This window comes from Oncorhynchus clarkii, chromosome 1 (genome assembly GCF_045791955.1).
Source record: "Oncorhynchus clarkii lewisi isolate Uvic-CL-2024 chromosome 1, UVic_Ocla_1.0, whole genome shotgun sequence".
Classification (NCBI taxonomy): domain Eukaryota; kingdom Metazoa; phylum Chordata; class Actinopteri; order Salmoniformes; family Salmonidae; genus Oncorhynchus; species Oncorhynchus clarkii.
Window position 1 is genome coordinate 80,551,245 of NC_092147.1, and position 9,021 is coordinate 80,560,265.

Consider the following 9,021-nt stretch of genomic DNA (forward strand, 5'->3'; position numbering starts at 1 on the left):
AGCATGTAACCTGGAGACCTGTCATCAGATCCCTCTTCTCCCAGCTGGAGGGTTTAATGATTTTAGTCACACCCTGGGAAAAAAAATCTCTGGTAGTAAAACGTAGTGATTTTGCTCTTACTGAGACAGAGGCTGACATGCTTTCGAATATCAAGTAAAAAGTGGATCTCACTCATACATGTACACGTACTTGTTGAAAATAACATGTATTTAATTCCAGCCCTTCATGTTTACCACATTTCAAATAAATCCCCAATAAATTACAGTGGGTTTGGAGTAAGCATGGGTTAAGCATGAGTCATCACGGGTTAGTATGAGTTAGCATGGGTTATCGTTAGCGTTTGATAGCCAGGGTGAGTCCGTCACCCACAGTGAGCATGCTCAGATCAATCCTCTGGTCTGTGTGGAGTTTCTTGTTGAGCTTGTCCAGAGCCTGGGAGGTCAGGTCATCAGGAGCAGGGTCCACCACTTTACCACTCCAGAGTACCTGGGGGGAGAAGGTGGGGGGGATCAGAGATACAGGTGAGGTGTCCTGTGGTCAGAAGGTCAGAAAGACAGGTCAAGGAAGTGTAATTAGATAGACAGGTGATAGACAGGTCAAGGAAGGGTAATTAGATAGACATATTAGAGCAGTGAGGTGAAGGGGGAGACATGTGAGGGGAGAGGCTCAGACTGAGGACAGAGGTGATAGGTTGCCATCTTTCTCTGTTATTTATATGTAGGCCTATCTTTTCATGCATCTTTACCTCAGCTTATTAGATCAAATCGATTGCATGCTGGCATTATTCAAATCATATTCAAAATCACGACTCGCTTGTAGGAATAAAAGTTTGGGCATAGGCTACTCACATTATCGATGGCAATGATGCCCCCTTGTCTCACAAGCTCAAGAGACTTCTCGTAATATCTGTCATAGTTCCTTTTATCCGCATCGATGAAAACAAAGTCATAGGTTCCAGCTTCCCCAGCAGCTATCAACTCATCTAGGACAAACAAAAGATCACGTTGAAAAGGATTGAACCGTTTCACAACGGAATTGTGTTTGGGTTCTTTAAAATCAGTCACCTACCCAGTGTTTTTATACACATTTGAAGATGGACAGTAATTTTATCCTCGACTCCGGCCTAGAGAAGAAAAAGGTAGTTAGGTACATGTCTTTCATTGTCAAGGCATCTTTACTGTAAAGTCCATTTAGATGTTTCAATGTTACATTTTGACTTGATTTCGAGTTTAGATGGTTTGAAGCAGACAATACCAACCATTTTCTGTCACAATGGTTGACCTGTGTTGTGTACATTAGTATTTCTACTGTTGGGGTTTGGAGGGGGGCATTAAGTTCATTATAGTACTAGGCTTTGCACCTTTCGTTGACACATTCTTCTGAGCAGACGGCCTCACTACTCCACCGACAGCACTTTGTGAAGTCTGACTGACAGATTTTAGATACTGAATGCTTCTACACCTGCATTGCTTGCTGTTTGGGGTTTTAGGCTGGGTTTCTGTACAGCACTTTGAGATATCAGCTGATGTACGAAGGGCTATATAAATAAATGTGATTTGATTTGAATATTCTGTATTGAAGCTTTTGGTGAAACAATAAATGTTTCTGAATTCCAACGGGTTGAATGGGTTTAGATGTTGTATTGGGGTTGAATACTGGACAAACAGATCTAATTCCTGTCTAGAGGAATGATGGAGCAAGTGGGGGATGTAACGCATACAAAAGCCCAGGCCCAGACAAAATAAGTGGACATGTGTTAAAACCTCTTGAAACTAGGGGGCACTATTTTCATTTTTGGAAAAATAACCTTCCCAAAGTAAATGGGCTATTTTGTCAGGACAAGATGCTAGAATGTACATATAATTGACAGGCCATGTTTCTGTCAATATTATGGAGCTAATTTGGAATATTTTTAGGCGTTTTCGTGACCGCAATTTCCGGTGGAATTCTCAGCCAAACGTGAAGAACTAACAGAGTTATTTCGGCTACAAAAAATAATATTTTTGGAAAAAAGGAACATTTGCTATCTAACTGGGAGTCTCGTGAGTGAAAACATCTGAAGCTCATCAAAGGCTCTCTATGGTCAGGGCGTGACACTCTGTGCTGAATGACTACCGCCCTGTCGCCTTGACATCCTTGTAATGAAATGCCTTGAGAAAATTGTGAAAAATCATATTCTCAGTCTCACCCAGAAGCATCTCGACCCATTTCAGTTTGCCTATCAGACTAGTTGATGATGCCATTCTTACCCTCCTTAACATGTTCTAGAGGGTGCCAAATCCCATGTCAGGGTTCTGTTTGTTGACTTTTCTTCTGCCTTCAACACAATCCAGCCTTACATTTTGGCAGAGACTCATTTGGGACTTCTCCTTAGATGGGGGGGCTGGTTTTGTGGTACAACCAACAGGGTGTTGTACCCTGTGTACATCCCTGGAGAGAGGAAAATATTAATATTAGTCTCTTCTGATATTATAATGAGGGCAGTTCATTCAGAATTTGTGAATGTTGAAAAGATTGGCACAATGAAATATGTTACAAATAATATAGTAACATTAAAAGTTTTTATCATTACATACCAATTTCAATGGTTTTGCTGGCATTGATCAGTTTGGCCAGATTTGCCATCAGTTGTGCTTGTTCACTAGCAACCAGCATGATGCTCCATGGGTCCTCAAGGGTTTTCTGCAACATGAAGGAAGGAACATTTTAATTTAATTTACCCTTTATTTAACTAGGTAAGTCAGTTAAGAACAAATTTAATGACGGCCTACCAAAAGGTAAAAGGCCTCCTGCGGTGACTGGGATTTCTATTAAAAAAAAATATTTTTGTAAATATAGGACAAAGCACACATCACAACAAGAGAGACAACACAACACTGCATATAGAAAGACCTAAGACAACAACATAGCAAGGCAGCAAAACATGACAACACAGCATGGTAGCAACACAACATGGTAGCAACACAACATGGTAGCAACACAAAACATGGTACTAACATTATTGGGCACAGACAACAGCACAAAGGGCAAGAAGGTAGAGACAACAATACATCACGCAAAGCAGCCACAACTGTCAGTAAGAGTGGCCATGATTGAGTCTTCGAATGACGAGATTGAGATAAAACTGTCTAGTTTGAGTGTTTGTTGCAGCTCGTTCCAGTCGCTAGCTGCAGCTAAATGAAAGACGAGCGACCCTGGGATATGTGAGCTTTGGGGACATTTAACAGAATGTGACTGGCAGAACGGGTGTTGTATGTAGAGGATTAGGGCTGCAGTAGTAATCTCAGATAGGGGGGAGTGAGGCCTAAGAGCGTTTTATAAATAAGCCTCAACCAGTGGGTCTTGACAGGTATACTGAGATGACCAGTTTACAGAGGAGTATAGAGTGCAGTGATGTGTCCTATAAGGAGCATTGGTGGCAAATCTGATGGCCGAATGGTAAAGAACATCTAGCGAGAGCACCCTTACCTGCCGATCTATAAATTACATCTCCATAATCTAGCATGGGTAAAATGGTCATATTGAATCAGGGTTAGTTTGGCAGCTGAGATTACGATAGAGGAAATCAAGTCTAGATTTAACTTTAGCCTGCAGCTTTGATTTGTCAGATGCACAATCGAGAGCATCCTGTCGGGCTGTATCACTGCCTGGTACGGCAACTGCTGCGCCCACAACCGTAAGGCTCTCCAGAGGGTAGTGAGGTCTGCACAATGCATCACCGGGGGCAAACTACCTGCCCTCCAGGACACCTACACTAGAGGTCGACCGATTAATCGGAATGGCCGATTAATTAGGGCCGATTTCAAGTTTTCATAACAATTGGAAATCGGTATTTTTGGACACCGATTTTGCCAATTTTTTAGAATTATTAATATTATTTTTTTTTTTACCCCTTTATTTAATCTTGATTTAACTAGGCAAGTCAGTTAATAACACGTTCTTATTTTCAATGACGGCCTAGGAACGGTGGGTTAACTGCCTCGTTCAGGGGCAGAATGACAGATTTTCTTGCAAACGTACAGTAACAACGCAAAAATGACCTGCCTCTCCACAAGGAGACTGCCTGTTATGCGAATGCAGTAGAAGCCAAGGTAAGTTGCTAGCTAGCATTAAACTTATCTTCTAAAAAACAATAAATCAATCATAATCACGAGTTAACTCCACGTGGTTGATGATATTACTAGATATTATCTAGCGTGTCATGCATTGCGTATAATCTGACTGAGCATACAAGTATCTGACTGAGCGGTGGTAGGCAGAAGCAGGCGTGTAAACATTCATTCAAACAGCACTTTCGTGGATTTTGCCAGCAGCTCTTCCTTGTGCGTCAATCATTACACTGTTTATGACTTCAAGCCTATCAACTCCAGAGATGAGGCTGGTGTAACCGAAGTGAAATGGCTGGCTAGTTAGCGCGCTAATAGCGTTTCAAACGTCACTCGCTCGCTCTGAGCCTTGGAGTGGTTGTTCCCATTGCTCTGCATGGGTAACGCTGCTTCGATGGTGGCTGTTGTCGTTGTGTTGCTGGTTCGAGCCCAGTGACAATAAGAACATCCAATAGTCAAAGGTTAATGAAATACAAATGGTATAGAGAGAAATAGTCCTATAATTCCTATAATAACTACAACCTAAAACTTCTTACCTGGGAATATTAAAGACTCATGTTAGAAGGAACCACCAGCTTTCATATGTTCTCATGTTCTGCGCAAGGAACTTAAACGTTAGCTTTCTTACATAGCACATATTGCACTTTTACTTTCTTCTCCAACACTTTGTTTTTGCATTATTTAAACCAAATTGAACATGTTTCATTACTTATTTGAGGCTAAATTGATTTTATTGATGTATTATATTAAGTTAAAATAAGTGTTAATTCAGTATTGTTGTAATTGTCATTATTACAAATAAAAAATAAAAAACGGCCGATTAATCGGCATCGTTTTTTTTGGTCCTCCAATAATCGGTATCTGCGTTGAAAAATCATAATCAGTCGACCTCTAACCTACACCACCCGATGTCACAGGAAGGCCATAAAGATCATCAAGGACAACAACCACCCAAGCCACTGCCTGTTCACCCCGCTATCATCCAGAAGGTGAGGTCAGTACAGGTGCATCAAAGCAGGGGCCGAGAGACTGAAAAACAGCTTCTATCTCAAGGCCATCAGACTGTTAAACAGCCACCACTAACATTGAGTGGCTGCTGCCAACACACTGACTCAACTCCAGCCACTTTAATAATGGAAATTGATGGAAAAATATATCACTAGCCATGTTAAACAATGCTACTTAATATAATGTTTACATACCCTACATTACTCATCTCATATGTATTACATAAAGATGCAGTAGATGATATAGAGTACAGTAAATACTGTACTCTATATCATCTACTGCATCTTCATGTAATACATGTATCACTAGCCACTTTAAACTAGTCCACTTTGTTTACATACCCTACATTACTCATCTCATATGTATATACTGTACTCGATACCATCTACTGCATCTTGCCTATGCCGTTCTGTACCATCACTCATTCATATATCTTTATGTACATATTCTTCATCCCTTTACACTTGTGTGTATAAGGTAGTAGTTTTGGAATTGTTAGGTTAGATTACTCGTTGGTTATTACTGCATTGTCGGAACTAGAAGCACAAGCACTTCGCTACACTAGCATTAACATCTGCTAACCATGTGTATGTGACCAATAAAATTTGATTTGATTTGATTTGTGCTGAGAGAAGGACAGTGTACAGTCTAGCCATACTCCGCAAGTATTTGTATGGGGTGACAACCTCAAGCTCTAAACCCTCAGAGCTGGTAATCACACCTGTGGGAAGAGGGTCATTTTTCTTACCAAACCACATGACCTTTGTTTTGGAGGTGTTCAGAACAAGGTTAAGAGTTGAGAAAGCTTGTTGGACACTAAGAAAGCTTTGTTATAGAGCGTTTAACACAAAATCAGAATGATGTTGTTTGATTTCAAACATTGACAAAAAAAGACTAAAACATTTAGGCACTTTTTTTAATGACTTAATCTAATCAATGTATTTATGTCGTATTGCAGCTTCTCAGCACAGTGTTTGTATAGTACTGTGCTGACCTCTAGTGGTTATAGTAGCCTATTTAACTGTCATGATACTGTAGAAAACCAGAATCTCTCTGTATCTATCTGGTTTGTATGTACAGTACATTCCTGCTTTTCATCTCAAAAACACCCTGGTTCTCCCCAGTCTTACCATTCCAACCCTAGCCCTAGTTTATTGTCCTCATCCCGGTTCAACCCTAACACTAGCCTCAACCTCAACCCTAACTCTGGCTCTAACCCAGCCCAGTCTTACCATTCCAACCCTAGCCCTAGTTTCGTGTCCTCATCCCAGTTCAACCCTAACACTAGCCTCAACCTCAACCCTAACCCTGGCTCTAACCCAGCCCAGCCTTACCAGTCTGAGTTTGGTCATGACAGGATGTTCTCTCAGTGAGTTGTTCACGACATACTGCAGCACTAGGTTGTTCTTCCCTCCACTGTGGCTCTTACCTGGCAGGGCAGATCCTATTCCTGTGCCTGACCAAAAAACATCAGTTACAAATTTAGTTTGGCATGGTAACCCATCTAAACGTCATTTTGATTGTCAGACCCAAAGCCATGTTCACAACCATGGCAAACATTGATTACAGCGGGTTCAGGATTTAGCAAGTTAACCTTTGTAAAGAATTCTCTACTGTCAACATCAGGAAAATAAATTGAAGTGCTTAAAGATGTTAAAAAGATGGATATTCTCTTAGTCTGTGCCCTTGTTTGGCATGTAAGGAAGAAACAGAATGGTGTGGGCTTACTGGTTAAAAATAGCAATTTGCCAGCTCAGCCAATGAGATGTGCATGAACTTGGATATTCAAATGATCTACCAACTCAGAGTTCCATGTGGGGACAAGCTGCTCTGGCTGCACCTGATGTCCAGCATGCAGACTTGCCTTTGCAGCTTGTAAACCACGTTGTGTGGAGGCTCTGTTTTGCCACTCTTTCTTGTTGGCTAGCCATCTATCTACGTTTGCAGCGATTGCTAGCTAAGTGTTTCTTAACAGCAACCTACGCTGCTGCACTGCGTGAATTCTAGAACATTGTCTACTCACAGTGATGGCCATAACTTACACACTTCAATACAAAATGTCATATGTCTATTCACCTGTTAAATACATTCTACTGTATGTTATAAACCAGCTTCCTTTCTGTGCATAGAGCAAAATACTTGAATTAATAGCGTATCTAATTGGCCCAGTTAAATGAGAGATGCGCATGGTAATTGTTTGTAGTCTGTGGCTACTTCGGGAATATGAACCCATCATGGCCAAAAAGGTTTAAGAATTTATTCTGCAATGTTTCTGAAAATATGTATTATGTGTATAAACGCATATTGTCTACTAGAGAAATGTGAAATTACAGTATTCAGACGAAAACTACAGAAGTAACCTACAACCATCTGTGCCACAGTTAATAAACTGTGCTCTGGATCTGAGCTCTGGATCAGATGGTTTAGAGCAAAATAGCTTGTCTATTTAATACTATGAAGTGGGTGCAATTAAACGAGATATGGGACAAATAGTATACGGTACTTGTTCTAGGTCTATGTGCTAGCAACCTGGTGAGTATGAAACCATCACAGAAACGGTGAGGAATTTATTATGCAATGATCATGGAAATTAAATAAATAATAGCCTTGGAAATAGATGCCTATTTCTAATTATAGATAGTCTCTCTTCTCACTAACAGCAAATGATTGCACCTTGTTATTAACCTGTTTATTGTTATGAACAAGCGTGTCTAGTATATCCATAATTTGCACAATATACTAATCTAATACTTCAACCAATAGAAAGTGTGTATTTGCGGTCAAAGGTTTGCTGGAAGGTGAGCACATTTTCAAGTCAAGTTCAGTTTTTATAAATGCTAACTTTCGTGGAGAAAACTGGTACACGCACATTTTTGGTTATATTTTGTATGTAAGCACGGTTTATAAATGAGGCCCTAGTCTCCTTCTCTCTCATGGAAAAAAACAAGCTTCTGGTTATTTGCATAATTGGGTCTTTAACAAATGACAGATGGGGCTGTCTACCGTCAAAGAATGTGAGGTCACATCACAAGAAAATCACAAGCATTTCTTTTGTTTCAAAAACAAGTATGAAATAGGGTTTTACTGAGTGGTTTTATGAGTCAACAACGTTATTTGAGCACGTTAATATGAGCTTTGAAAATGTGATTTTCTTTGGACAGTTACTTTAAAATATGATTCCAACATGACAAGCTATCCTACTACCAACATGTTAAATCATTATTGTGTCTCATATCCACGTTGCATATCATAGATTATTTGTGACAGCTGTAAAACAAAAGTTGACTGTACTTCTAAGCAATCAATTATAATATCAGTTTGGTATGGACCACATCACATCAGTGTGACATTTACCTGTTAGTGCAAGAACAAGCTGAATGCAGAAATACATCTTGATATCTGGAGCCATTTTGGAAGTGTGTCTATTCAGCTATATAGAGTGAACACCAAAGAGACATTATTGAAGGAATGTGGGTCTACTATTTAACCAGAGTGGATGGGAAAGTCCACTGGCCTCCATGTGTGTTTGTTTTGAACTATCTTTTTGGGTGAGGGACAAGATATCGACCACTCTGTATGTAGATGTTTCACAAGAACGCTTTCCTCACAATGTGTTTTCGAAACACCACCCCATGATGTAACAGTGGAGTTTCCAAGGTGTCAGCCATAGGGAACCACTGTTTGAAGCTCACTGTATGCAGTAAACAGGGTCAAATAATACATACAAATACTACATGTGTAACACAGACACTGGGAGTTAGGAAGCAAGTACAGGGGGTCAAATAATATATACAAATACTAGATGTGTAACAGACACTGGGAGTTAGGAAGCAAGTACAGGGGGTCAAATAATATATACAAATACTAGATGTGTAACAGACACTGGGAGTTAGGAAGCAAGTACAG

At 40.1% G+C, this 9,021-nt stretch overlaps 1 pseudogene; it reads right to left on the bottom strand.

The window, feature by feature from the left end:
• Nucleotides 1–203: 203 nt before the first annotated feature.
• LOC139417969 (catechol O-methyltransferase domain-containing protein 1-like) lies at nt 204–8,571 on the bottom strand (annotated as a pseudogene).
• Between the last annotated feature and the right edge of the window lie 450 nt (nt 8,572–9,021).